Raw genomic sequence first — 25,439 nt, 5'->3', positions numbered from 1 at the left:
AATTTGTGTTTCCATGAAGGTAATATGTTATTTCTCCCTGGCTACTTCCAAGTTTTATTCTTTGGCTTTATTTTCATAAGCATAATGTCTCTTGAGTTGGATTTCTTTGGGTTTACCTGGTTTGGTTTCATTCAGCTTCTTCAAAATTGTCTTTCAGCAAATTTGGGACATCCTGTTAGTATTACTTTAGACATGTTTTCGGTCCCACTTTCCTTCTCTTTTCCCTTGAGATCACATTGATTTGAATGCTGGATCTTTTCTTTATTAATTATCCCACAGAGTCCTGAAAATCTTCACTTTTTCCCCATCTGTTGTTCATACTGGGAAATTTCCATTGTTCCATTTTCAAGTTCACTAATTCTTTCCTCGGTTGTTTCCATTTTTGTTGTACCCATCTATTAGTTTTTTGTTTTTGTTTTATTTTGTCTTACTTGTATTACTATCTATTTTTGTTCTGCAATTTCCATTTTATTGTTTTTAATAATTTCTTTGGTGAGATTTTATGTCTTTTCACTTGTTTTAAGAACATTTGTGATTGGTGGCTGACTTTTTATGATGGCTGCTATTAAATCCTTCAGAACAATCCCAGCATTTGATTCACTGAGGTGTTAAGTGTCAGTTGAGTCTTTTCCCATTCAAGTTGTGATTTTCTTGTTTTGTGGTCTGATGGGTGATTTTCAACTGGAACCTATACATTTGCTTATTATTTTAGGAGTCTCTGGGTCCTATTTAAATATTTCATTTTAGCAGGCAGACACCCTCTTTAGATTTAGAATGTTATTTGCATTATTTAGTCTCAGGAAGGCAAGACTGCAGTAGAACATTCTAAACAGTAGATTAAAAGGATCAGAACTGTACTCTAAAAAGTGACTCTCATCATGTTTGTAGACATTTGACTGAATTAGGACTATATGCAGAAGACCTTTGGGTGACTGCTTTACTGCAGGTGTGAAAAGATGAGGGCCTGAATTATGATAATGTTAGTGAACACTTACTTTCGTTCCTATAAAAATGTAATTTTCTGAAATTTCTTTCTTTCCATTGTATCCTTGTTCCTACCATCATACTCATATTTTTATAGCAATAGCATCTTAATTGATTTCATTTCTTCTTGGCTGGTTGTGAATTTATATTTTTTCAAATATGCTACCATCTTTTTTTTGTTTGAAAACATTTCATGAACCTCAAAAAAAATATTCAAGTCCCTTGGCCTATGACAGCTCAGCCCATCATGATTTTGCTCAAAGTACTTTCACAGGCTTATTTCTCATGATGATGGAGACCTAAGCTTATGTTGAGTCCAAAAGTCATCATGGAAAAATTTAGTGTTCTCAAAGTTGCACATGAAAACAAATTATAAGACACAGAAAGTGAGGAATATATGATTTTGCCTATAGTAATTCTTAATGTACCAGAAAGTTTGGGAACCACTGAACTAGAAAAAAAAATGTCTTTGGGTCTGTAACATGCTTGTTTTAAGATAAATATAGATGTCTTAAAAGTGAACTCTGACTAGGTGGAAAATTCTAAGATTTTCCTGCTTATTTACAGAGTTTATTCCATTTTTCTTAAATATTAAAGATCTTTAAGTTGAATTCATGGAAATAAATATGTTGTTTGATGTCAAGATTAAATGAAAAAGTATGTATTAATACACCTATATGAAGGCCTAAAAGGTATATAGTAGGTACTTTTATATATGTTATTAGTGGATTTTTTTTTGCTGGATTTAGATCTTCACCTTGAGATTCTTCATTGAACAGTTCTTTTTTTAAAATTTTTTTATTAAGGTATGATTGATATACACTCTCATGAAGGTTTCACATGAAAAAACAATGTGGTTACTACATTTACCCATATTATCAAGTCCCCACCCATACCCCAATGCAGTCACTGTCCATCAGTGCAGCAAATTGCCAGAGATCCACTATGTCCCGTCTCTGTGCACACAGTTCTTTTAATGCCCAGGAAAACATGGTTCTTGCTTCCTGTCTTCCCAGTCTGCCTCTCCAGGGTAACCCCACTGAGCAGGGGATTTTCAGAGTTGTGCTGACACATGCCTTCCAGGTCATGCAAGCTAAATGGGGCATTGATCACTTACTCACTTCACAAACTTTCCACTCCTTTCAAACTTGCCCTGTTGCCTCCTTACTTTTATGTGCTATGGTGTCTGATATGCCTTTAAAGCCCTATTTATTACAAATTTTTTTTCCAACAAATACCTCCCTTCTCTTCTAAAAATGCTTCTCTTCCCAAAGCAATCAGCCCCTCTATACATCTTTAGTAATTGTAAGAAGTATCATTGTTTTGACAATTAATACAGACAATGTCTATATTTTATACTCTTTGTTTAACTATTTTCAAGTCTTCTATATTTTTAAAGCTTTGTATCCATTTCTCAGCTATTTTGCAGCTTGATGATCTGCAAACAGCAGGTGATCACTTATTATTGATGGACTGAAAGAAAGTGACAGGCTAAGGGATCCGACCCAAGAAATCTCAGATTTGCCATGTCTAACTGATGTCTTCCAAATAAGTGCTAAATATTTTTCAGTACATCTCATAAATACTTGTTGAAATTAGATAAAATAATAACAGAGAGAAAATTAAAACCAAGTGCCATCTTCTAAATTATCAGAAAAGCTTTCACTGCTTCATAACAGTTACAGGATTCCCATGTAATGATTCCCATGTAACGATGATTTCATAGCGTTTTGAATTTCTAGAAGGAAAATCTGCAGACTTCTTACTATTTCCATATATAGTTGTATTGCAATTGCTTGTAAATATAGCAAGGCATTAATCATTTTAAGCTCAAGAAATATAGTACTTAAAAGGCTCATATTTTTCTTAAACACTTGAACTGAAATTCTCTCTGATTCATAAGCAATAAGATATAAAGAAAATATGTAGAGTACCAAATGTATGACATATATAGAATACAGATATTTTGGGATTAGAAAATATTTTTAAATCCAATAACAATATAATGATACATTCTGTATTTCATCAGAAATTTTTTTTCAGTTTTTGATTAAATCTTGTAATATTCTGAACCCATCTGTAATAAGAACCAGTGCAATTTTTTATTTATTTGATTATTGTTAACTGTGGCCATTTAAAATAGGAGATAAACGTGTGGTTCTTACAGGATTTGTCTTTGACTTTTATATCCAAATAGACAGCAAGTCAGATCCTGTGTGTAATTTGCTTATGAAAAAAATTGTTGATATCGTTCAGCAAGGATTTGAGATCCTCCATGCTGTTTATGTGCAACTGACCCATTATTTTAAAGTAATGAAAGTAATAGCAGTCATATTACTAATGGTAATGAATGAGTAGAAATCACAAATGAAACTCTAAAGTAATTACAAAGATTAATTGTTATAGAAAGGGATTCTTTTTTGGTGATGCATGTAACATTCTGGAAAGTTTTATCTGGGGTAAATTTGGGAATAATCAAACAATTCTACCTCCTGAACTGGTCATCATATAAGTAACTTCTACAGTGGATAAAGCCTTGTCCATACCTAAAACAACTCCTCTATTGTCTTTCTTTCAAGCCTTGGGAATGATAACTCTTCCAACAGTAATAAAAAATATTCAAACTAATATTCATTAAATAATAAATTAAGTTATATATGAGTTGAAAAAATTCAACTGAATAAATTTTAAAGATCTTATTGGCCTTATTCAACAATTCATGAAATGGGAAGCACCTCATCTAGCAGATAGAAAGAAGTTCCCAGGATCTGTGTAAAATGAAACTTTCTAAGCAGAAGGGAGAGGAAACAAGAAGTTATTCTAGATGAAAGTGGATTCCTTAAGGCAAGGTCACGTTCCTTTAGAGGATGGCAGGGGTCTATCAGGCAGATCACCTAACACTGATCAGCTGCTTTCTGATCGAATGGTTCAAGATTCCATTTCTGTGAGAGCTGAAACTGTACATAAGTCTCACTGTGGTGATGTGGAGTTTAGCATAACTGACTCCATTTAGGACTTATTTTCTTGTTTTGAACATGTGTAATAAATAAGACAGATTTATTCACTCATGTGTATGTGTATACACCCATTATGGTTATCAGTACTCAGCTAATGCAGTATGAGTAACTAGATTTCACATTTCTCTATCACTGGCCTAAAATGCTCTGTTGTATTTGATTCTTACAGCAATGCATCAAAGTAGGTATTCTTACCATCATTGGACAGTGTGGAATCTGAGGATCAGTGAGTTGAAATGACTGGCCAGAAATCACTTTGAAGTGGGTTTGAGCAGGGGCTTGCACCCTGATTTGGGAATCCATGCTGCCTCCATCAGTCCACTATGGAAGAGCACTGGCGAGCCTAGGGTGACTCACTCAGGTAATGATAGCAGATGTGTGCACATGCCTGTGTGTGTGTGTGTGTGAGAGAGAGAGAGAGAGAGAGAGAGAGAGAGAGAGAGAGAGAGAGAGAGAGAGAGAGGCTGTTCATGTCCTCAGCATCTAATATTTGCTATACATTTTTTATGTTGGTGTTCAATGAAGATTTCACATCTGACTTGGATATTTTCTAGTGTTTGCTACAAATAAAGGCACCAGCAATGTGATATATACTTAAGCATCTCTTGGTATCTTGATTATCCAAGCCATGCCTAGTCTTATTTTTTGATATGTTTTTTGGCCATATTGCTATGCCATATTTAATTAACTACCCTACCATGCACATATTCAACTTAAAATTAATGCACATGGCATATTTTTTCCCAGTATGAAAGCGAAATCTCAGGGAATTTGTAGACATTAAGAAATTTGATATGTGACCTGGAGAGTTTACAAATCAAAATAACATTAATCATCTACCACTTTGACATTCCAGAGACAAGACCCTCTCTAGTGTCAGGTGGGGGTAGGCAGGGGCTGCCTGGATGACCACAGGATTCATGTTGCACCTTTGCTATCTTTAGGATAACATCTTTAGAGATATTTTCTTGGCCTAAGAGCCATTTGGCGCAAGTGCCAATCAAATTACATCTATTGAAAATAGCAGGGGATTTAGAAGTGGTTTCTTCTTGGAGTTAGTGACTTCCTGTGGGAGGAGAGACACAGAGAATGGGTCTTAAGAAAGGAAGGTGGGGTTGAGAGGAAGCTTCCCTCTGTGAGAAGGGCAGTCTAATAGCTTCAGGTCCAAACCTCAGGAAGGAGGATGAGAATGTCTCAAGCGCCTCATCGCAGATGTTGATGTAGTTTGTTGATCTTCTCTTTGAATTGTGAATATTTTTTCTTATCTTTCTGAGTATGTTCTCTAATTTGGGTTTATCTTAATACAGATGATGGAATGAGTGAAGTGTGACTCCTTCCTTCTGCTTTTGGGACAATGGCTCTACTTTGGATGGGGCCTCCCCTCCTTTCTCTGCTTCCTGTCCCACCTCTGTCTCCTGTCCTGGTTCTGCTCTTGAAACATCCAGTTAAATAACTGAACTGTTAAATGAATAAACCAATGCTGAAAGCCCATAATACAGGTATAATTATGTGTTAATGTGTTCAACTTTTCAGATAACATACTGATATTTTAAATAATTGATTGATAATTAATCCAAGCATGTTGGGGATAGTTATTTCAGACTCCATTCCCATGTGAAGATCCATTCATCTCTAGAGGGACTTTAAGATATTATCTAGTCCATTTATTTTAAAATTGTTTCATTTATTAACACTTTAACATCTTGCATGTCATTCCTACATGGAAATGTAAAAGTGGAGTTGCTTTGATTAAAAAAGGTGAGAGATGTCAGAAGCTAAGCTTTGCAAACTTCAGGGTAGCCTCTGAGTCATTTTGAGACTCTGGGGTTTCATGAAACAAAATAGAAATTTCTAGATCATGAAATCATATTGTTTTGTAAGAGGAGACCCCAGATCTTAGGAGATAGAAATCACTCATGCTAAAAAGCAGTTCGCAGTGGCAGATCTAAGACTTGATGTCCAAGAATGCTATCTCTTAGTTGTCTCTTTCAGCCACCAAACTGATCTTCTATTTGCTTCCTAGAAGATATTTTTAATTGAAATATATTTGATATGCAACACTGCATGAATTTAAGATACACAGCATGTTAATTTGATACATTTACATACTGCACTATGATTGCCATTGTAGCAATAATTAGCACCTCCATCATGTTATGTAATTATCATTTCTTTTTAGTGATTAGAATAATTAAGTTCTACTTCTCTGACAAGTCTGACAATTGTAATACACAACAGTATGGAGGGTCCTCAAACAATAGAAAATAGAGCTATTATATGATCCTACAATTCCACCTCCACTGCCCTCCCCGCCCCTTCTTTCCTCAACCTCTCCAGCACCCCACCCCGGCTCTCTCTGAATCTCCCTTGTTGGCTCCTACATCCTCCTACCCTCCAAGCCCTGCACTGGCCCTGATCTTTGTCCTTGATTCTCCTCTGTTGCATTTATACTCACTCCAAAAGAGAGAGCCCACCCCCTTACTTGAAGTCCTGCCTGCACACCGATTCCCAGATTTGGATCCGTATTCTGGATCTCTTCCTTCAAGACCACTGTATCCAACTGCCTTAGTGGTACCCTCAACTGGGTGTCCCACAGGCACTTCACACCTAACCTGCCCCACACTCCAGAATCTGATACTGCCCCCAGCCTCCTCCACTCGCATCCCTGACCATCCCTGTTAGTGGAACTCACCCTACCTCCTCTACAAACCACTGTCATTGCCCACTTGGATTATTGCAACCGGCCTCCTGTCAGCCAGGCTGATTGTGGTCAGTGAAAAGTTGGATCAAAATCATGTAGTGGCTTCTGTTTCACTCAGAAGAAGCACTATGCCTTTCTCTTATTGACAGGACTCTCACTGCTCTTCCCTGTCTCTTCCTCCTAGACACTATGCTCAACCCACCGACCTGCTGCTCCTTAAAAAGGCTGCACCCTCCAGCCTCAGGTCTCTTGCACATGCTATTCCTTCTGGAAAATCCCAGAAATTCTTCTTCCCTCTGATGTCCATACAGCTGGTCCACCCAGACCAGACATTTCCTTCTGTTCTTTACTCAGTAGTCTGTCTCTCTTTGATACCTCAGCTCACTTGTCTGACTCCACCTGGACACTTACCTATTATTTAATATCTCCTCTGTGTTTGTCCACATCACAAACTTGCATACCATTTTATATATTTCATCAATTTTAAATAAGCATTTTTTTTCACATTTTAACAGTTCTAAAATGAGTGTGCTCTATGACCCACAGCATTTTAACTAACCTAAATAATTTAGCTGATCATAAACTTAAATTTTTCTTTCATTGTATCTAATACAGAAAAATCATCTCAGCTTTAATGAAATAGAGTATTATCTTGTACCAGTCTTTCTCCTTGAAAGGAGTATTTGCTGTTTTGTTCTCTGATTTATCCCCAACAACAAAGGTAAGGCTTGACCCATTATAGGCAATCAATAGATCATAATAATATAATAAAGTTTTTGAGAAAGTGATCAGCATACCTTTTAGGAAGCCTTATCTAGCGGGTAGAGAAGTGAATCATGGTGACAACTAGAAAACTTTTAGGTGGCTTTCCTGAGACCAACGGAGGCAGAGGAAATGTTAAGGAGATGAGACACACTTGTAAAGTAGCATCGGTTGTATCTTGATTCTTCATGTATTGAAGAAAATGAGGCAAAATCCCAAAGATGACTTGTCAATTTGAGCTGGGATAAGATCATGACATTCCTTCAATACCTGGAGAATTTAAGAGGTTATATATTTTCAGGAGAAAGAGAAATATATCAATTCCAAATAAATTTAATTCAAGTTCCTAGGTAAATACTGCCTTTGAGATAGTAGATACTCAGAGGATGGAGTTTATGCTTTGTAATAGAAATAAGGGCTGGAGAAAACAAGCTGTAGCTGGCAATCTGCAGCAAAGTATCAAAAGAGCAATGTGATGTGGCCTGCTTAGTCAGGGACAGGCAGGTTGCAGAGAACAGAAATGCACTTGAATTAGTCTAAACGGAAAAGGAATTTGTTAAAATTTACAAAGAAGTGAGGCTTGAGGAATTGCATCCATGGTGTTGAAGCAGAAAATGGGGACTTAAAGATGAGAATACCTCCCTCCCGCTGCCTGGGGCCCTGACCTTGCTTGGGATGCCTGACCCTGCTTCCTGTTTCTCTCAGTCTCTCTCTCTCTCTCTTTCATCACTTGTCTCTCTGTCTCTGTCTTCCTCCCAGTAGTTCACTTCCTTTTGCACACCAGAAATAACCTGGCTGTTTTCATCTGCTGCACAGCACAGTGAAATCACAACTCCTCACTCACCAGTGGCTATTTTCGTCTCAGTCACAGATGCCCTGGAGGAGAGAATCATGTTGGATCAGGTAGAATCAAGCGTCTGGTTTGGTCAACTTCGGCTCTGTAGGTGGGTCAAATAGCACAACTGTGACCCTGAGTCCAACCGCAGCGGGGGGCAGGTGGGCTACCCTCAAGAGCAGAGAGCCCTTGGCCCTAATGAAGCCCTATCAGTTTGTTTTTCTTACAATAACTACTGATGACAGTCAAATCTCAAAACAGTGCAGAAGTTGCCGGGATGAAACGTAAATGTCCTTCCACGCTGGACCCAAGGTCCCATTTGGAGGGCGGGAGCCCAGGTCACACATCTATGCCCAACTGTTGGGCCCAGCGTGCCCCGGGAGCACACGGTTCTGCACTGGGCTTTCATGTCTGTACGATGTTCTTCAGCAATCGTTCACCGCAGTAGACACAACGTAGAATCTCACTTTTTAATGCTATGCAGGATTCAATTCTGGGGGTATACCACAATTTACTGGATAGTCCTTTACTGAGGGACATTAGGGTGGAATTTTTTCCCTTTCATTATTAATGTATTTTACTCCATACATGTGATTACACCGATCTTATACATTCCTGAATTTGGAATTGTTGGATTGAAGAGATATGCACTTCAATATTTTGTGGTTATTACCACATTTTCCTCTAAGATGGTGCTACATTACATTACAGAGTATATTCTTTACAGTGTGTATTATTAAATTTTTACAGCTTTACTAATCTGATAGATTAAAACCTTCCTAAAAAAAGAGTGTCCTTATTGAGGAATGAATTTTAACTCATTTCATTTTTAAACACTGCTATACTTTAGTTAGTAAGGATTAAATGAATTAATACTTGCATAATACACAGTATATACTATTAAAATATTATAAATAATAAACAAATTTGGCTAAGGTTATTTTTAATTGGTATTATTTATGTGATAGAGGCTTATTTTTACATTTTGTGTGCTCAAATTTATCAAAATTTTCTTTTAAGAAGTGGACTTTGTATTTTTCTTAGGATGACCAATATAAGCAATGCTTACAGTCAAACAATTTAATATTATAATCATTAAAATTTTATAAACTATATAATTAAAATTTAGAGTAGCCAAGTTAGTAAGAGTTTCATGGTAAGCAGCAAAATGTTTAATTTTTTAAAATCAATTTATAATTAAAACTAACAGGCTACCTTTAGAAAACCAGTTAACTAAATACAAAATAACATCTCATTTTCTTATAGGTTGGAAGAAATTTCTTTTTTTTTTTTTGTAGATACTTATTTTTTATTGAAGGGTAGTTGACACACAGTATTACATTACATTAGTTTCAGGTGTACAACATAGTGATTCAACATTTATATACATGACAATTCTAGGTACCAGCTAACACCATACCAAGCTGTTACAATATCTTGACTATATTAATTACATCCCGGTTACTTATTATTTTACCATTGGAAGTGTGTACTTTTTTTTTTTTTGTGAGGGCATCTCTCATATTTATTGATCAAATGGTTGTTAACAACAATAAAATTCTGTATAGGGGAGTCAATGCTCAATGCACAATCATTAATCCACCCCAAGCCTAATTTTCGTCAGTCTCCAATCTTCTGAGGCATAACAAACAAGTTCTTACATGGGGAACAAATTCTTACATAGTGAAAAAGTTCTTACATGGTGAATAAGTTCTTACATGTTGAACAGTACAAGGGCAGCCATCACAGAAACCTTCGGTTTTGCTCATGCATTATGAACTACAAAACAGTCAGATCAAATATGAATACTCATTTGATTTTTATACTTGATTTATATGTGGATACCACATTTCTCTCTTTATTATTATTATTATTTTTTTTAATAAAATGCTGAAGTGGTAGGTAGATGTAAGATAAAGGTAGAAAACTTAGTTTAGTGTTGTAAGAGAGCAAATGTAGATGATCAGGTGTGTGCCTGTAGACTATGTGTTAATCCAAGCTAGACAAGGGCAATAAAACATCCACGTATGCAGAAGATTTCTCTCAGAACAGGGGGGTGAGGTTCGAAGCCTCACCTCTGTTGATCCCCAATTTCTCACCTGATGACCCCCCTGCGACTGTGCCTGTCTTAGGTTGTTCCTCCCTTGAGGAATCTTACCCGTCTCTGGCTAACCAGTCATCTTCCGGGGCCATACAGGGAAATGTAAAGTTGGTAAGTGAGAGAGAAGCCTTATTGTTTGAAATGGTGAGCTTTTTATTTCTTTGCATATTTATGCCCTGTAGCTTCTATGCCCAGCATTTGTCTTGAGGTATCTTTACCACTTGGAAGAATTATGATACTCGGTAAATTTGACATGAGGCACGAATTCTATTTAAGGGTTGTAATTAGGAAGGAAGAAGAAAAGCTATAGAAGTAGCAGGCGGCAGAAAACATGGGAAGATTGATTATTTCTTTGACATATCTTCTTGTAGAGTAACTTCAGCATGTATAGGTTTTAAGCTACTACATAAATTGTGCACACACATTAACATAATAGGAGTATAGTTACATAAGCAAAGCATACCTGTAATTACCAGCCATCTACAGTGAAACCAAGAAAACCAGTTAGGCACCTTAGGCATTTGTGAAAACTTATCTATGATATGGTGGATATTGTCCAACTGAACTTGAACAGTCTGAGAGAAATCAGACAAATTAAAACAACCCATTCCTTGGGAATGTTCACGTCCCTTATGTTCTTTTAACAGTAAATAGTCTGTAGTTGTAAGATTTTGGAGCGCACAATTTGCACTTCTCCTAATTCTTGATTAAGTTCCAACAGTATAGATCCAGTCAAATTTGTTGTTTTACTGTATGCACAGGCCAGCTTAGATATCTCCTTCCTCATTCCCATGGCAAGTCCAGGAACTGGTGGGATGAGGGCATCTACAGCTGTAGCAGTGCGTGGATCTTTGTTGGGGTTTTTTGATGATCATCTTCTGGCATGAGTCTTCCAGAGAGTGCTGATGTTGGTTGGAAGTTCTTTTTCATATCGTATCTTAGTTCATTTTCGGGGTAGAACAATTAGGCTTTGATCCTCTGTATAAACACAAACAGACCCTTTGCCTACACTTTTATATGCTCTTATACCCTTGCGTAGAACTCATTGGAGGTTACCACACAGGAACTGCCCTTTTTTTTTTTTTTGGTATCACTAATCTACACTTACATGACGAATATTATGTTTACCAGGCTCTCCCCTATACCAGGTCCCCCCTATAAACCCCTTTACAGTCACCTTCCATCAGCATAGCAAAATGTTGTAGAATCACTACTTGCCTTCTCTGTGTTGTACAGCCCTCCCTTTTCTCCTACCCCCCCATGCATGCTAATCTTAATACCCCCCTACTTCTCCCCTCACCTTATCCCTCCCTACCCACCCATCCTCCCCATTCCCTTTCCCTTTGGTACCTGTTAGTCCATTCTTCAGTTCTGTGATTCTGCTGCTGTTTTGTTCCTTCAGTTTTTCCTTTGTTCTTATATTCCACAGATAAGTGAAATCATTTGGTATTTCTCTTTATCCACTTGGCTTGTTTCACTGAGCATAATACCCTCCAGCTCCATCCATGTTGCTGCAAATGGTTGGATTTGCCCTTTTCTTATGGCTGAGTAGTATTCCATTGTGTATATGTACCACATCTTCTTTATCCATTCATCTATCGATGGACATTTAGGTTGCTTCCAATTCTTGGCTATTGTAAATAGTGCTGCGATAAACATAGGGGTGCACTGATCTTTCTCATACTTGATTGCTGCATTCTTAGGGTAAATTCCTAGGAGTGCAATTCCTGGGTCAAATGGTAAGTCTGTTTTGAGCATTTTGATGTACCTCCATACTGCTTTCCACAATGGTTGAACTAACTTACATTCCCACCAGCAGTGTAGGAGGGTTTCCCTTTCTCCACAGCCTCGCCAACATTTGTTGTTGTTTGTCTTTTGGATGGCAGCCATCCTTACTGGTGTGAGGTGATACCTCATTGTAGTTTTAATTTGCATTTCTCTGATAATTAGCAATGTGGAGCATCTTTTCATGTGTCTGTTGGCCATCTGTCTTTCTTTTTTGGAGAACTGTCTGTTCAGTTCCTCTGCCCATTTTTTAATTGGGTTATTTGTTCTTTGTTTGTTGAGGCGTGTGAGCTCTTTATATATTCTGGACGTCAAGCCTTTATCGGATGTGTCATTTTCAAATATATTCTTCCATACTGTAGGGTTCCTTTTTGTTCTATTGATGGTGTCTTTTGCTGTACAGAAGCTTTTCAGCCTAATATAGTCCACTTACTCATTTTTGCTGTTCTTTGGTAGTTTTTTGATTACCACTTCAATTTTGTTGCTGGTAATTGGGGTCTGTTTAGATTTTCTGTTTCTTTCTGGATCAATCTTGGAAGGTTGTATTTTTCTAGGAAGTTGTCCATTTCTCCTAGGTTTCCCAGCTTGTTAGCATATAGGTTCTCATAGTATTCTCTGATAATTCTTTGTATTTCTGTGGGGTCCATCATGATTTTTCCTTTCTCGTTTCTGATACTGTTGATTTGTGTTGACTCTCTTTTCTTCTTAATAAGTCTGGCTAGAGGCTTATCTATTTTGTTTATTTCCTCGAACAACCAGCTCTTGGTTTCATTGATTTTTGCTATTGTTTTATTCTTCTCAATTTTATTTATTTCTTCTCTGATCTTTATTATATCCTTCCTTCTGCTGACCTTAGGCTTTATCTGTTCTTCTTTTTCCAATTTCGATAATTGTGACATTAGACCATTCATTTGGGATTGTTCTTCCTTTTTTAAATATGCTTGGATTGCTATATACTTTCCTCTTAAGACTGCTTTTGCTGTGTCCCACAGAAGTTGGGGCTTAGTGTTGTTGTTGTCATTTGTTTCCATATATTGCTGGATCTCCATTTTGATTTGGTCATTGATCCATTGATTATTTAGGAGCGTGTTGTTAAGCCTCCATGTGTTTGTGAGCCTCTTTGCTTTCTTTGTACAGTTTATTTCTAGTTTTATGCCTTTGTGGTCTGAAAAGTTGGTTGGTAGGATTTCTATCTTTTGGAATTTTCTGAGGCTCTTTTTGTGGCTTAGTATGTGGTCTATTCTGGAGAATGTTTCATGTGTACTTGAGAATAATGTGTATCCTGTTGCTTTTGGATGTAGAGTTCTATAGATGTCTATTAGGTCCATCTGCTCTACTGTGTTGTTCAGTGCTTCCGTGTCCTTACTTATTTTCTGCCCGGTGGATCTATCCTTTGGGGTGAGTGGTGTGTTGAAGTCTGATAGAATGAATGCATTGCAGTCTATTTCCCCATTTAGTTCTGTTACTATTTGTTTCACATATGCTGGTGCTCCTGTGTTGGGTGCATATATATTTAGAATGGTTATATCCTCTGGTTGGACTGAGCCCTTTATCATTTTGTAGTGTCCTTCTTTATCTCTTGTTACTTTCTTTATTTTGAAGTCTATTTTGTCTGATATTAGTACTGCAACCCCTGCTTTCTTCTCACTGTTGTTTGCTTGAAATATGTTTTTCCATCCCTTGACTTTTAGTCTGTACATGTCTTTGGGTTTAAGGTGAGTTTCTTGTAAGCAGCATATAGATGGGTCTTGCTTTTTTATCCATTCTATTACTCCATGTCTTTTGATTGGTGCATTCAGCCCTTTAACATTTAGGGTGACTATTGAAAGATATGTACTTATTGCCATTGCAGGCTTTAAATTCATGGTTACCAATGGTTCAAGGTTAGCCTCTTTAGTATCTTACTGCCTAACTTAGCTCGCTTATTGAGCTGTTATATACACTGTCTGGAGATTCTTTTCTTCTCTACCTTCTTATTCCTCCTCCTCCATTCTTCATATGTTGGGTGTTTTGTGCTGTGCTCTTTCTAGGAGTGCTCCCATCTAGAGGAGTCCCTGTAAGATGTTCTGTAGAGGTGGTTTGTGGGAAGCAAATTCCCTCAGCTTTTGTTTGTCTGGGAATTGTTTAATCCCACCGTCATATTTGAATGATAGTCGTGCTGGATACAGTATCCGTGTTTCAAGGCCCTTCTGTTTCATTGTATTAAATATACCATTCCTTTCTCTTCTGGCCTGTAGGGTTTCTGTCGAGAAGTCTGATGTTAGCCTGATGGATTTTCCTTTATAGGTGACCTTTTTCTCTCTAGCTACCTTTAAAACTCTTTCCTTGTCCTTGATCTTTGCCATTTTAATTATTATGTGTCTTGATGTTGTCCTCCTTGGATCCTTTCTGTTGGGGGTTCTGTGTATTTCCGTAGTCTGTTCGATTATTTCCTCCCCCAGTTTGGGGAAGTTTTCAGCAATTATTTCTTCTAAGATACTTTCCATCTCTTTTCCTCTCTCTTCTTCTTCTGGAACCCCTATAATACGGATACTGTTCCTTTTGGATTGGTCACACAGTTGTCTTAATATTGTTTCATTCCTGGAGATCCTTTTATCTCTCTCTAGGTCAGCTTCTATGCGTTCCTGTTCTCTGGTTTCAATTCTATCAATGGCCTCTTGCATCCTATCCATTCTGCTTATAATCCCTTCCAGAGTTTGTTTCATTTCTGCAATCTCCTTTCTGGCATCTGTGATCTCCCTCCGGACTTCATCCCATTTCTCTTGCGTATTTCTCTGCATCTCTGTCAGCTTGTTTATGATTCTTATTTTGAATTCTTTGTCTGGAAGACTGTTTAGGTCTGTCTCCTTCTCTGGTGTTGTCTCTGTGATCCTTGTCTGCCTGTAGTTTTGCCTTTTCATGGTGATGGGTATAGTTTGCAGAGCTGGGACGAGTGACGGCTGGAAGAACTTTCCTTCTTGTTGGTTTGTGGCCCTCCTCTCCTGGGAGAACAGCAACCTCTAGTGGATTTTGCTGGGCAGCTGCGCGCAGACAGGATTTCTGCTTCCTGCCCGGCTGCTATGGAGTTTATCTCTGCTGTTGCTGTGGGCGTGGCCTGGTTCGGGCCTCTGCTCCAAAGTGGTGGAGTCGCGTTGTAGGGGGAGCGGCCTGGAGGCTATTTATCTCCATAAGGGGCCTCCCTGCTTCCTGCAGCCCAGGGGTTAGGGTGCCCAGAGATCCCCCGATTCCCTACCTCTAGATTAAGTGTCCCGCCCTGCCCCTTTAAGACTTCCAAAAAGCACCCGCCAAAACAAAACAACGACCACACACAAAAAAAATGGTGGCCGCTCGTTTTTCTTTATTCTCCGGTGCCAGCCTCAGGCATCTGCTCACCCGTCTTGCTGCCCTGTTTCCCTAGTATTGGAGTCCCTATCCCTTTAAGACTTCCAAAAAGCACTCGCCAAAACAAAACAGAAAAAAAAAAATGATGGCTCGCTTTTCTGGTGTCCTCCGGCGCCAGGCCTCCGGTGCCCGCTCACTGTTCTTGCTGCCCTGTTTTCCTAGTATCCAGGGCCCTGCACTCTGACCCGGATGGCTGGGGCTGGGTGTCCCGCAGTCCTGGGCTCCGTCTCCCTCCCGCTCTGCCTGCTCTTCTCCCACCGGGAGCTGGGGGGGAGGGGCGCTCGGCTCCCACCGGGCCGGGGCTTGTATCTTACCCCCTTTGCGAGGCACTGGGTTCTCTCAGGTGCGGATGTGGTCAGGATATTGTCCTGTGTCCTCTGGTCTTTATTCTAGGAAGGGTTGTCTTTGTTATATTTTCATAGATATATGTGGTTTTGGGAGGAGATTTCCGCTGCGCTACTCACGCCGCCATCTTCTGCCCCTCCAGAAGAAATATTTTTTAAAGAATTATTTTGAAGGTCTTAATCTCTTTTAATATTTGAATGGATGTATTTGGTCTAATGACTTCTCTTTCTGTCTTTGCATTTATCTTTACTAATCAGAGACATTGGAGATAATAATTTTGCTAACAGTTTTTCTAGCATGAGAAAGATATTTTCAAGAGTTAAAGGTTACTCAAGTTTTCCCCTTTACTTTCACAGACTAATTGCTCCTCAACCTAATAAAAGCTTCAAGTACTGATTTTCTTTGTAACTGAAAATTTCAAAGAATATATCTAGAAAGCTTAAATGTAGAGATTGGAGCACAGAGACTTAAACATGCTTTACGAAGTGTGTGTATTCAAATAAAATAGCTGATACTGAAATTGTGCACAGTCACATACATCACAAATTGCCAGAACTATGTATCATCCACCCCACAACTCATCTGGGATTCAACAACATAAGGTGATTTAAACATACATACAGTCCCCTTTCAATGGTTTAAACCTATATCTCCGGGGGAACATCTTTTGTTTTATTTAAGATTTGGGTAGCCTTTTGTCTCTTCTAGGTAGGGTAAATGTTTTTCATTTGGAGAAGTTTTTTTCCTTCACTTTTTAAAGAAATACTTGATTTAATAAAGCACCTTAAATAGTCAGGAAATGAAATTAAGGAGAATAAATAAGTTTTTTATTAGTTACAAAGGTTATGATAGAATAATTTTTGTGTTTAACTTTTCCATTGACTTTTTGTTATTTTTTTTTTATTTTTCCTAATGAAAAGATTAATAAGTATTAAATATAAGTATATGAGAGAAAGAAATTCTTAAAATTCTCTAAAATTCTTTAATTTCTTCAAAAAGTTTTCTCCTTGTAGCAAGAAGTTCGAGTGACTTAGTTCTTCAGAAAAATGAGTTCTAACTACAAAATGAAGTCACAGGGCAATCAGATGAACATGATATGTAATAAACACTAAGCTCTAAACTGCTTCTCACAGCATGGCTAAGAACCAGCCTGGGCCCAGAATGCATTTGCCCAGCTTCCTTTCAATATGTACGAGCACCTTATCTTGTAGGTTGAGTGTGCCTTTTACACAAGCACCTGCTTGCCATGAAGCACACTGGAGCGTGAGAAACAGTCTTCTCCAAAACATCGCGTCACATCCAGAGCATGAGCAGGATGGTCCACTGTGAGGCAGGGAGAAAGTGCACTGTGTCTATTATCTTAAGGTATTGGTTTGGCATACCTTTAATAATGTGTGCAATCTGGGCAGCACTAACTGCATAGATTTTATGAATGATTTCCTATATATTGTGAGTGTATGTTCTACATATTTCAGAATTCACTATGGAGATCACTCTAAAAGATCACTTTGGTGCGATCCATCTAATTACTGGGGATTTGAGTTGGAGCTGGTAATTAATGTAATACCTCATTTTGCACACGTGGCCTAAATGTTAGCAAGAAATGTTGAATTCTCTTTCATCCTGATGTTAAAGGAATAAAATCACTCACTGCACATTACCCTCTGGCTAACTTAGAATTTCCTTTGAAATTTTAGTGTAATGTTGTAACTACTGGATTCATAGACAAAGTTTTCTGAAGATATCATACTTTCTTTTCAATGGAGCAGACAAGTATTGCCACCTTTCCTTCAACAGGGGTTGCGCCAGGAATGCTTAAAGGTGCCTTTTGCCAATAGAAAGCATCATCCAACTGCAGACCCTGCAAATCTGGTGGATAAAAGACAGCATGTCAGTGTAGCTTTAATTAGAATTTTCCTCCTGTGACTGAAGTTGAGGATCCTTTGATTTAAGACATTTGTATGTTTTGGTCTTTTAATTCTGTTTTTCATCTCCTTTCCCCTTTTATTTTTGTATTGAATTGTTGGTCTTTTTCTGTAATAAAGTGCATATCAAGGACATTAGTATTTTGTGATTGAATTGCAAATATATTTTTCCCAGCTTGTCATGTGTCTTTTTTTTCTTTGGTGCTTTATGCCATGAAAATATTTTATTTGACTTAGTAGAATTTATCAACTTGTTTTTTCTTCTCTGGCTGGTAGATTTTGAGGTAGGGTGAGAAAGTCCTTTCTTACTCTGAGATTATAAGTAGTTCTCTTTTTACAGAATGATTATTGTGTCATGACTATGTATTTCTCTCCAGAACTTGTTCATTTGGTTTGTAGCTGATCAGCTTTGAGAGATACACTGGATATTTAGACTTACTGTATGGCATTTGCCACCCATTGGTGAAAGCCTGCGAGGAGACTACAGATCATGAGTTCAAATTATAGAGCAGGCAGCATGTAAAGAATATGGCCATAGAGAATGGTAATGTTAGTAATCATTATATTTATGGCTGCTATAATTTCTTGAGTACTTAATAAATTGAGTAATTTCAATAAAATGACTAACTTATCAAATAATTTATTCAGTATTGACCTAAATGCTTTACATAATTAAATTCTCAAACAACCACATTTTTATTCCTCTTTACAAATGAGGAAACGGAGGTGTAGACATGCTGAGCCATTGTCACGGTCACACAGCTTCCAAGTGGTGGGCTGAACGAGATCCAGGTGGGCCTGGTCTAGAGACATCGCTCAGCCTTGCTGCCTGTGCCTCTCAGAGCAGTCACACTGCACACCACCCTGATCATCCCTGGTAGGTCTCCCAGGAGCCCCCGGAAAGGCAGTGTGTGCTCTGTGCCCGAGGGCAGGGTTGGCTGCTGGTCTGGGATGAGGGTGCAAGCCCTGCCCGCTGTAGGGGAAATGTGGTAAGCATGGTCTGTGATGTCAGGGAGGCACTTGATCTTCAGGTGACATGAAGAAGCATCAGCCTTTCGGGAGAGCACAGGGTACTGTTTCCCAGAGAGCACTGTAGGCTTATGTCAACTGACTTGCCTCCTGCCAATGTGTTAGTTATCAGCAGATTCCAGCTTTCAGGAACATGGAATAAAGGTCCTTATTTTCTTTGTTCTTTTTCTTCCCATAAGTAATGGTATCCTAGGAATTCAACAACATCTGATGAAATATTAATTCCATTTCTAAAAAAAAGGTTTTTTAGGACATAGGAGAAAAACTGATAGATGTACCTTGGTTTACTTATAATGACAAAAGCATAAATCCCCCAAACCCATGAAGCTAGTTATACCCATTATCAAAATGAGTGAAGGTCAGATAAAAAATGAAGTTAGGAGCAGAACAGACACATAAGGCTGTTCTCTGTGCAGGGCCACTGCACCTTCCAACGCCTCCAGCAAAATGGCTTCTAAAAGAACACCAGAGCATGCAGATGAGGGAACACCCATACATACCTGAGAGGAGTTTACTGTAGTTTCATTCTACTATGTACATAGCTAGACCAATCAGCAGTAGATATTAAATGTAATGAACAAGAACTCACAATTTTCTATGAATTCTAATGAGTATTCCATTCCATTAATTTCCATACATAATGATGAATATGCATAAAATTCATGTCCAACATTCTCAGTTGTGAATAAAAGTATTTTGTACATTTATTAGTAGTGTAGGCTCTGACGGTTTTTTTTTTCTCTCTTTTTTATTTTGAAATGCAAGTGCCTTTGATTGTGGCACCATCCACTTCAAAGACCTATCTCAAACACCTTGACGGTCAAAAGACAACTGGTTACAAACCCAGGCCCTTCCCCCAACAAAAAAGTCTCTTTTCTTTTGGACATTTTGATAAATGACCATTTGAGTCACTGGCCTTTTCTCTTCCCTCACTTTCAATTCCTGATATTCTGATTTAAATTCACCAAGGAACCCCTAGGCCTCCACCCTCAACTCCAATAAAACAGAATCCCTGGCCTGTGTGCACTCTTTCTCTCCATGACCCTGCTGTGTGGCCCCACATGTGCTGTGTAATTTCCAGGGCGTATAAGTAATAAACCTTTATTTTTTTTCAAAGTTTTCTGATGATTGTTGCTGAAGGGTGTCTTGCAATCACAGTAGGAGTCACAGGGCTGGTCTGCTGGTGACATTGGTTGGAGATGTCTACAGAAAGCTCACCGGGGCCCAGGTAAGTGCCCCCAACCATTCTAGCCAATAGTGTTGAGGATGGATAGGATGAGATAAGCCCAAAACAATTAGATATAAAATAGTGAAAAACATTCTTTATTACAGAGGTATTTTAATCTTAAAAATAATTAAACCAGGAAAAACAGTAAAGAAAAATAAACCTTATATGACAGAATAAATTAAATATGGAACAAAAACTCAGATGTGGATTCTCATTGATTGAATTAATACATGATTTTAGTTTTAGACACTAGGATCTTAAAATTGACTCTCACTTTATAAAATAACTAGAGTCCCTTATGTATTTTGAGGGGAAATGTGGTAAAAAGAAAGGAAATGTAGGGAAGATGAAAGGAGAGGACAGCATATTAAAACATAGGTGTCATGAATACATTTAAAAATCTCTTTCCCAATATCACTTTTAATTCTTTGCCTTGAAGATAAGCCCTTATTTTTAAAGGAAAATCAAAGTAAGAAAGTAAGTTCTTAACTCAACTGAAGTTTGTCAAAAAGTGCTGAAATAGCATTGTTTTTTCTTAAATTCTTTTAGAGAGGTCAGTAAAACCTTACTCTGTAACTGCAAAGGAGCAATTTATCACTGGGAAGAAAAATTAAAATGTTGGCAGAACTGATGTTATAAACACAACCAAAGGTTTAAAATGATAAAAGGAAAACCACAGGCCCCAAGTGGAGTCACCCCTGCTGGGCTATCAACAACCTGCACTCAATGCCCATCCTAATGGCAGTTTCAACCTTCCCCAGAAGTGGGCTCAGTCAGGTCAGCACCAATGAGGTTATCTGTCACATGGGCTTTCTCCATCCCTCAGAGGAGGTCATCTGCATAAGACTCTCTCCTCTTCCTCCTACAGGAAGGTGACCTGCCTGGAACAATCCTTTCTCTTCTTTTTCTGGTAACTCATTGCCACGTACTCCTCCCTTTAAAATCTTCCACTTTGTAGAAGAGACTCCTTGGAGCATCTCTCTGTTTGCTAGAGGAGATGCTGCCTGATTCTTGCATAGCTTAAATAAACCCATAGCTTGTAGCTGCCTGATTCTTGCATAGCTTAGATAAACCCATAGCTTGTAGCTTAATAAATCCAAGTAGATTTTCAAATTTAGTGGGTTGAATTTTGTTTTTTAACAATAATTCTCCATCATGCCCAATGGCAAAGTACTGAAAAGCAGCTTTTAAAAAGTAGTTAACCCTAAGATATCTAATACTCCATTAATCTTAACATTGTACACACAGGTGACTTTTTAGCTAGAGGATAGGTATAGTAATAAAATTCACTTTATGTTCCATATGTGGACCAAGCTGGGGTTGCTGGCCAAGCTAACCACATAAATGTAATCACACATATGTACAATGCTGAAGTTCACTGAAGTTCATACCAGTTAATACACTAGTATTTCCAGTGACCCGTAACTAAAAAAAACTTAAATCAGCTTTACTAACTCTCTAGGCAGGTGACGCTGAACAAGTCTCTGGTATTTATACTTTAGTTTTATCCAGTATAAAAGTGAATAAATTTCAAACACTTCTTTGTCACATGGGAGCTGAGAGTTAATAAAAATAAAAATATTTATTACTTTTAAAATAACCTGTCCAAAAATTTTTAAAAGCCAGAGTGTTAGTGGTATTCTAAAGTATTGACTATTCTCTTGAAATATATTCTGTCATTTAAAAAAATGAAGGGATTATTGAAAATTTGCGAATAAGTGTTTTTAACAAATGGGTAACATGTAAATAATAACGAATCAATGGCCTGTGTCCACCATCAGCTGAAGCAAAGAACATGTTTGGTTCTCTCTGTATGCTCTGCCCTAGTCCCATGTTTCTCCCTCCCTAGCTCCACCTCCTACCAGGTAACATTAGCAGAAATTTGCTTATCATTTTCTGTATTTTTCTATTAGTTTCAAACTGCATTTAGCATTTATGTGTCTTTATAAGTAAGGAATCATGCTACTTTAAAGGTAGAGGTATTGATAGAGTTCCAAACTGAAGAAAATTTTAAGACACCTAAGCAATACACATTACCATCTATTTAACTTAATTATATCATAATGTAAATCTTTTAAGCCTGGTAGCATCTTTATGGATTTTCCACTATCTCATAACAAAAATATCTTTTTTTTTCTAAATTTATAGTTTTTTAAATTGTTTCTAGGAAAAAGCCTAGTACAGCTGAGCAGATACTGGCATTTTTTAAGAGGTGAGTTACCTTTTTCTAGGGTCTGCCCTTTTCTTTCATCTATACTTAAAAAAGTATAATTAATTGAGGTGTGTGGTGTCTTGTCTATATAATAAGAAATACTTACTTGGTCTTTATCTAGTTCCTGGCACAGAGCTGCTTTAGAATTTCTTTGGAATCTCCTAAGGGATGTGAAAGATAAAAGGTGTCTTTTGTTATGCTAATGAGGTAACTTTTTGTAAACCATCTAAGCAGGGGAGTTTGGTTGCCAGGGGAGCCAACCTTATGATTAAAGGGTTGGAACTTTCAGTCCCACCCCCTTCCCACTTACAGGGAGGGACAACGGCTAGAGGATTCAATCAATCCCCAGTGGCCATCAATCATGCCTATGTAATGAAGCTTCCGAAAGACCCAAAGGGACGGGGTTGGGAGAGTCTCCAGGTTGGTGGACTTGTGCAGAGGCAGGGAGAACAGTGTGTGCATACATCACGGGAGCTCTGCACCCCTTCCCACATACTTTTGTGAATTGAAGAGAAGCTGACCACCACCCCAGGGACCACCAAGAAGACTTCTTAGGCCTAAGTATTGAATGTTCTGTTAACTCTGAGGGTCTCAGAATGGCCACCTGTGAAAACTTAAACTTTTGAACTTTAAATACCATCTGTTAAGTTAAAAAAACTAAACAATTGGCATACATATTCCTGTTAAAAGATAAGCAAGAATGTTTGCCTTTTCCCTTAATTTCCTTTAGTGCCAGGATGTATATTGCCCACCAGGATGTATATATTGCCTGATGCTGCCTTTGCATGGCATATATTAGGTAAACAAAACTGTGCTCCTTCGAAGTTCTATTTTTCATGCCTGTGTCCTTGAGAATATAAAGCCTTTACTCTGTTTTTATTTCAAGGTGATTTTAATGAAATTTTCATTGACACCTTACCCTTTGCATCTCCTCCATCTGGCTGTTCCTTTTTTAATAAACCAGGCAATCTAGGAAATAAAGTGTTTCTTTGAGTTCTGTGAGGCACGTTAGCAAATTAACTGGACTCAAGGAAGGAGTTGTTGGAAATTTTGATTTATAGCCAGTGGGTCAGAACCACAGGTGATCCACGGAAGCACAGCCTAGACTTGTGATTTTTGTATGAAAGTGGGGAGGTGGTCTTGTGGGACTGAGTCCTTAACCTGTGGGTTCTGATGCTATCTTTAGCTACTTTTCTGAATTGAGTTAAATTGTAAGACACAGAATTGGTGTCACAGAATTGCTTGGTGTGGGGGAAAATCCCTCATATTAGTGTCAGAATTGTAGTTTGAATTAGTGAAGCAGAATTGGTTAGAGCAGCACTGGCTCAGGGAAACGTGGCTTGGGAAGAGACAGGATGAAAGTGCAGAGGATCAGGATATCCATTCTCCTGCTGACTTCTCAGGAAGTTGCTTAAAGATTCTATCCTGGTTCAAAAAAAGACTGGTAAGTTGCTTTTTATGCAGTGGCCTCTGTAGCTCTATTTTGAAATGTTTCCAGTCACATAAATATTTCATGGAGGGGGTAGGGCAAACCCATGAAACTACTGAAACCAGGGGGTATCATATGAAAGAGTCATTTCATTTCATCAGCTTCCTGAAGAATCTATGCTAAAATGGATTGGGAGAGTGACTGATACAGGAGTTATGACTTTGGTTTTAAATGCTGCAGAGTGGAAGGACATTTTGGGGCTGATGCACGACCCACAGCTCACTATGGAGCAATCACAGATGACTGTATGTGACCCAGACACACAGAGGGAATTCTGGAGGGAACAGCCAGACTGGTGGACTGCATAAAAGCCATTGAAAAGGGGACTGACTGCCCAAGTTGCCTTATTAATGTCAAATGGGACCCCCAAATGAAGTTGCTGATGTGCTTCCTTTGCAAGCCATCTGAAACTGGCTTCATGATGACTGGGATATGTACCTCCTAAATATGTCTGTTACCCAGGTTATGGTAATAGCTGTGATTCAGGGGTGCTTTTTACATGAGCTCCCCATATACCTTTACTGTTATAAAAGCTAACTAGAGTTTGAGAAGTCTTATGGGATTTGCTATTCAGCTTTCTTATAAGGGTCTTACTGATACCAAGAACATTAAAGTTATTAACAATAAAATGGGAAGGGACAAAGAGAAGGGTCCAGGGACTGACCCAGCCAGGTGGAAGTCTGGAGACTATTGTTGAGTAGATAAATTAAGTGGGCATGTTGGGGCTGTGTGGGAAAATTGCATTATCTCTAGAATCTCTCACTTGGCCTTAGTGTATCTCCATATCAATAAGTGTTTCCAAGGGTTGGAGAAATAGTCCATCTCCACAGCAATAGGTGATTACAAAGAGTGTGGGTAGCAAGTGCACACCTGTACTAGATAGGTCTGGGGGGGTCTTTTTGTAGCCACGTCAAGCAGAAGTAGACTGCTTGTAGGCAATAAATGAATTTCTCCCACTTTATTTCTCCCTTTGACTGATTTTGGCTTCAAAGGTCATTTGCCCTGGGGTGGGAACATATCCCTCCCCCTCCCAGAGCTACAGGCTGAAACAAAGGCGCTGGTGCAGCATGCCAAAGGTTGGGTTGGCCAGTGGGGCCCCTTGCTGACCATTGACATTAAAGGGCCTCAAACATGTCACTCTACTTACCCAAGTTTGGAGCAATTTGCAAGTCAAAAGGCAAAGATTAAATGAGAAGTCTGACCAGGATTCACCTGGGCAATGGTTAAGTGCATAATCCAGGTAAACAAAGATCTAGAGGACAAGGTCTTCTGGCCCAATCCTTAGCCAGGGACCAAGGCCATGTGCATGTATATAGATAGAATGGCTTGGGGAGAGGAGACTTTTCTGGGATGACATGACACAAGAGCCCAATGCACTGTGATGAGTTATGTGAGTGAAGAAATTAGTGCAGATGAGATCATGTCTAGAGGGGCATATAAGACTCCAGTAAAGGTCACTTCAAAACCAGAAGGAAAATTCATATTTTTATTAATACATGAATAAAGTTCTCTTTATGAAGGCATTACATTTCTTTGCAGCAAGAAAGAATTTTTAATATTATTTCTACATTTCTGTGGCAACAATAGCATCTGCTGTCCTTAATTTCTGTTAACTACTGTAGTCATATTCTACAAAGGGAGTGGG

The 25,439-nt window shown here is 38.4% G+C and overlaps 1 long non-coding RNA gene across 1 annotated transcript; it reads left to right on the top strand.

The window, feature by feature from the left end:
* The first annotated feature begins 4,176 nt into the window (after positions 1-4,176).
* On the top strand, positions 4,177-7,423 carry LOC130683158 (uncharacterized). The gene is made up of 3 exons (XR_008996770.1): positions 4,177-4,362; positions 5,309-5,500; positions 7,318-7,423. It is a non-coding gene; the product is annotated as an uncharacterized LOC130683158 (long non-coding RNA).
* The last annotated feature ends 18,016 nt before the right edge of the window (positions 7,424-25,439 follow it).

This window comes from Manis pentadactyla, chromosome 3 (assembly GCF_030020395.1).
Source record: "Manis pentadactyla isolate mManPen7 chromosome 3, mManPen7.hap1, whole genome shotgun sequence".
NCBI classification, from domain to species: Eukaryota; Metazoa; Chordata; class Mammalia; order Pholidota; family Manidae; genus Manis; species Manis pentadactyla.
Note: the sequence above shows the minus strand (reverse complement) of the source record. Positions and strands in the feature narration are given on the sequence as shown.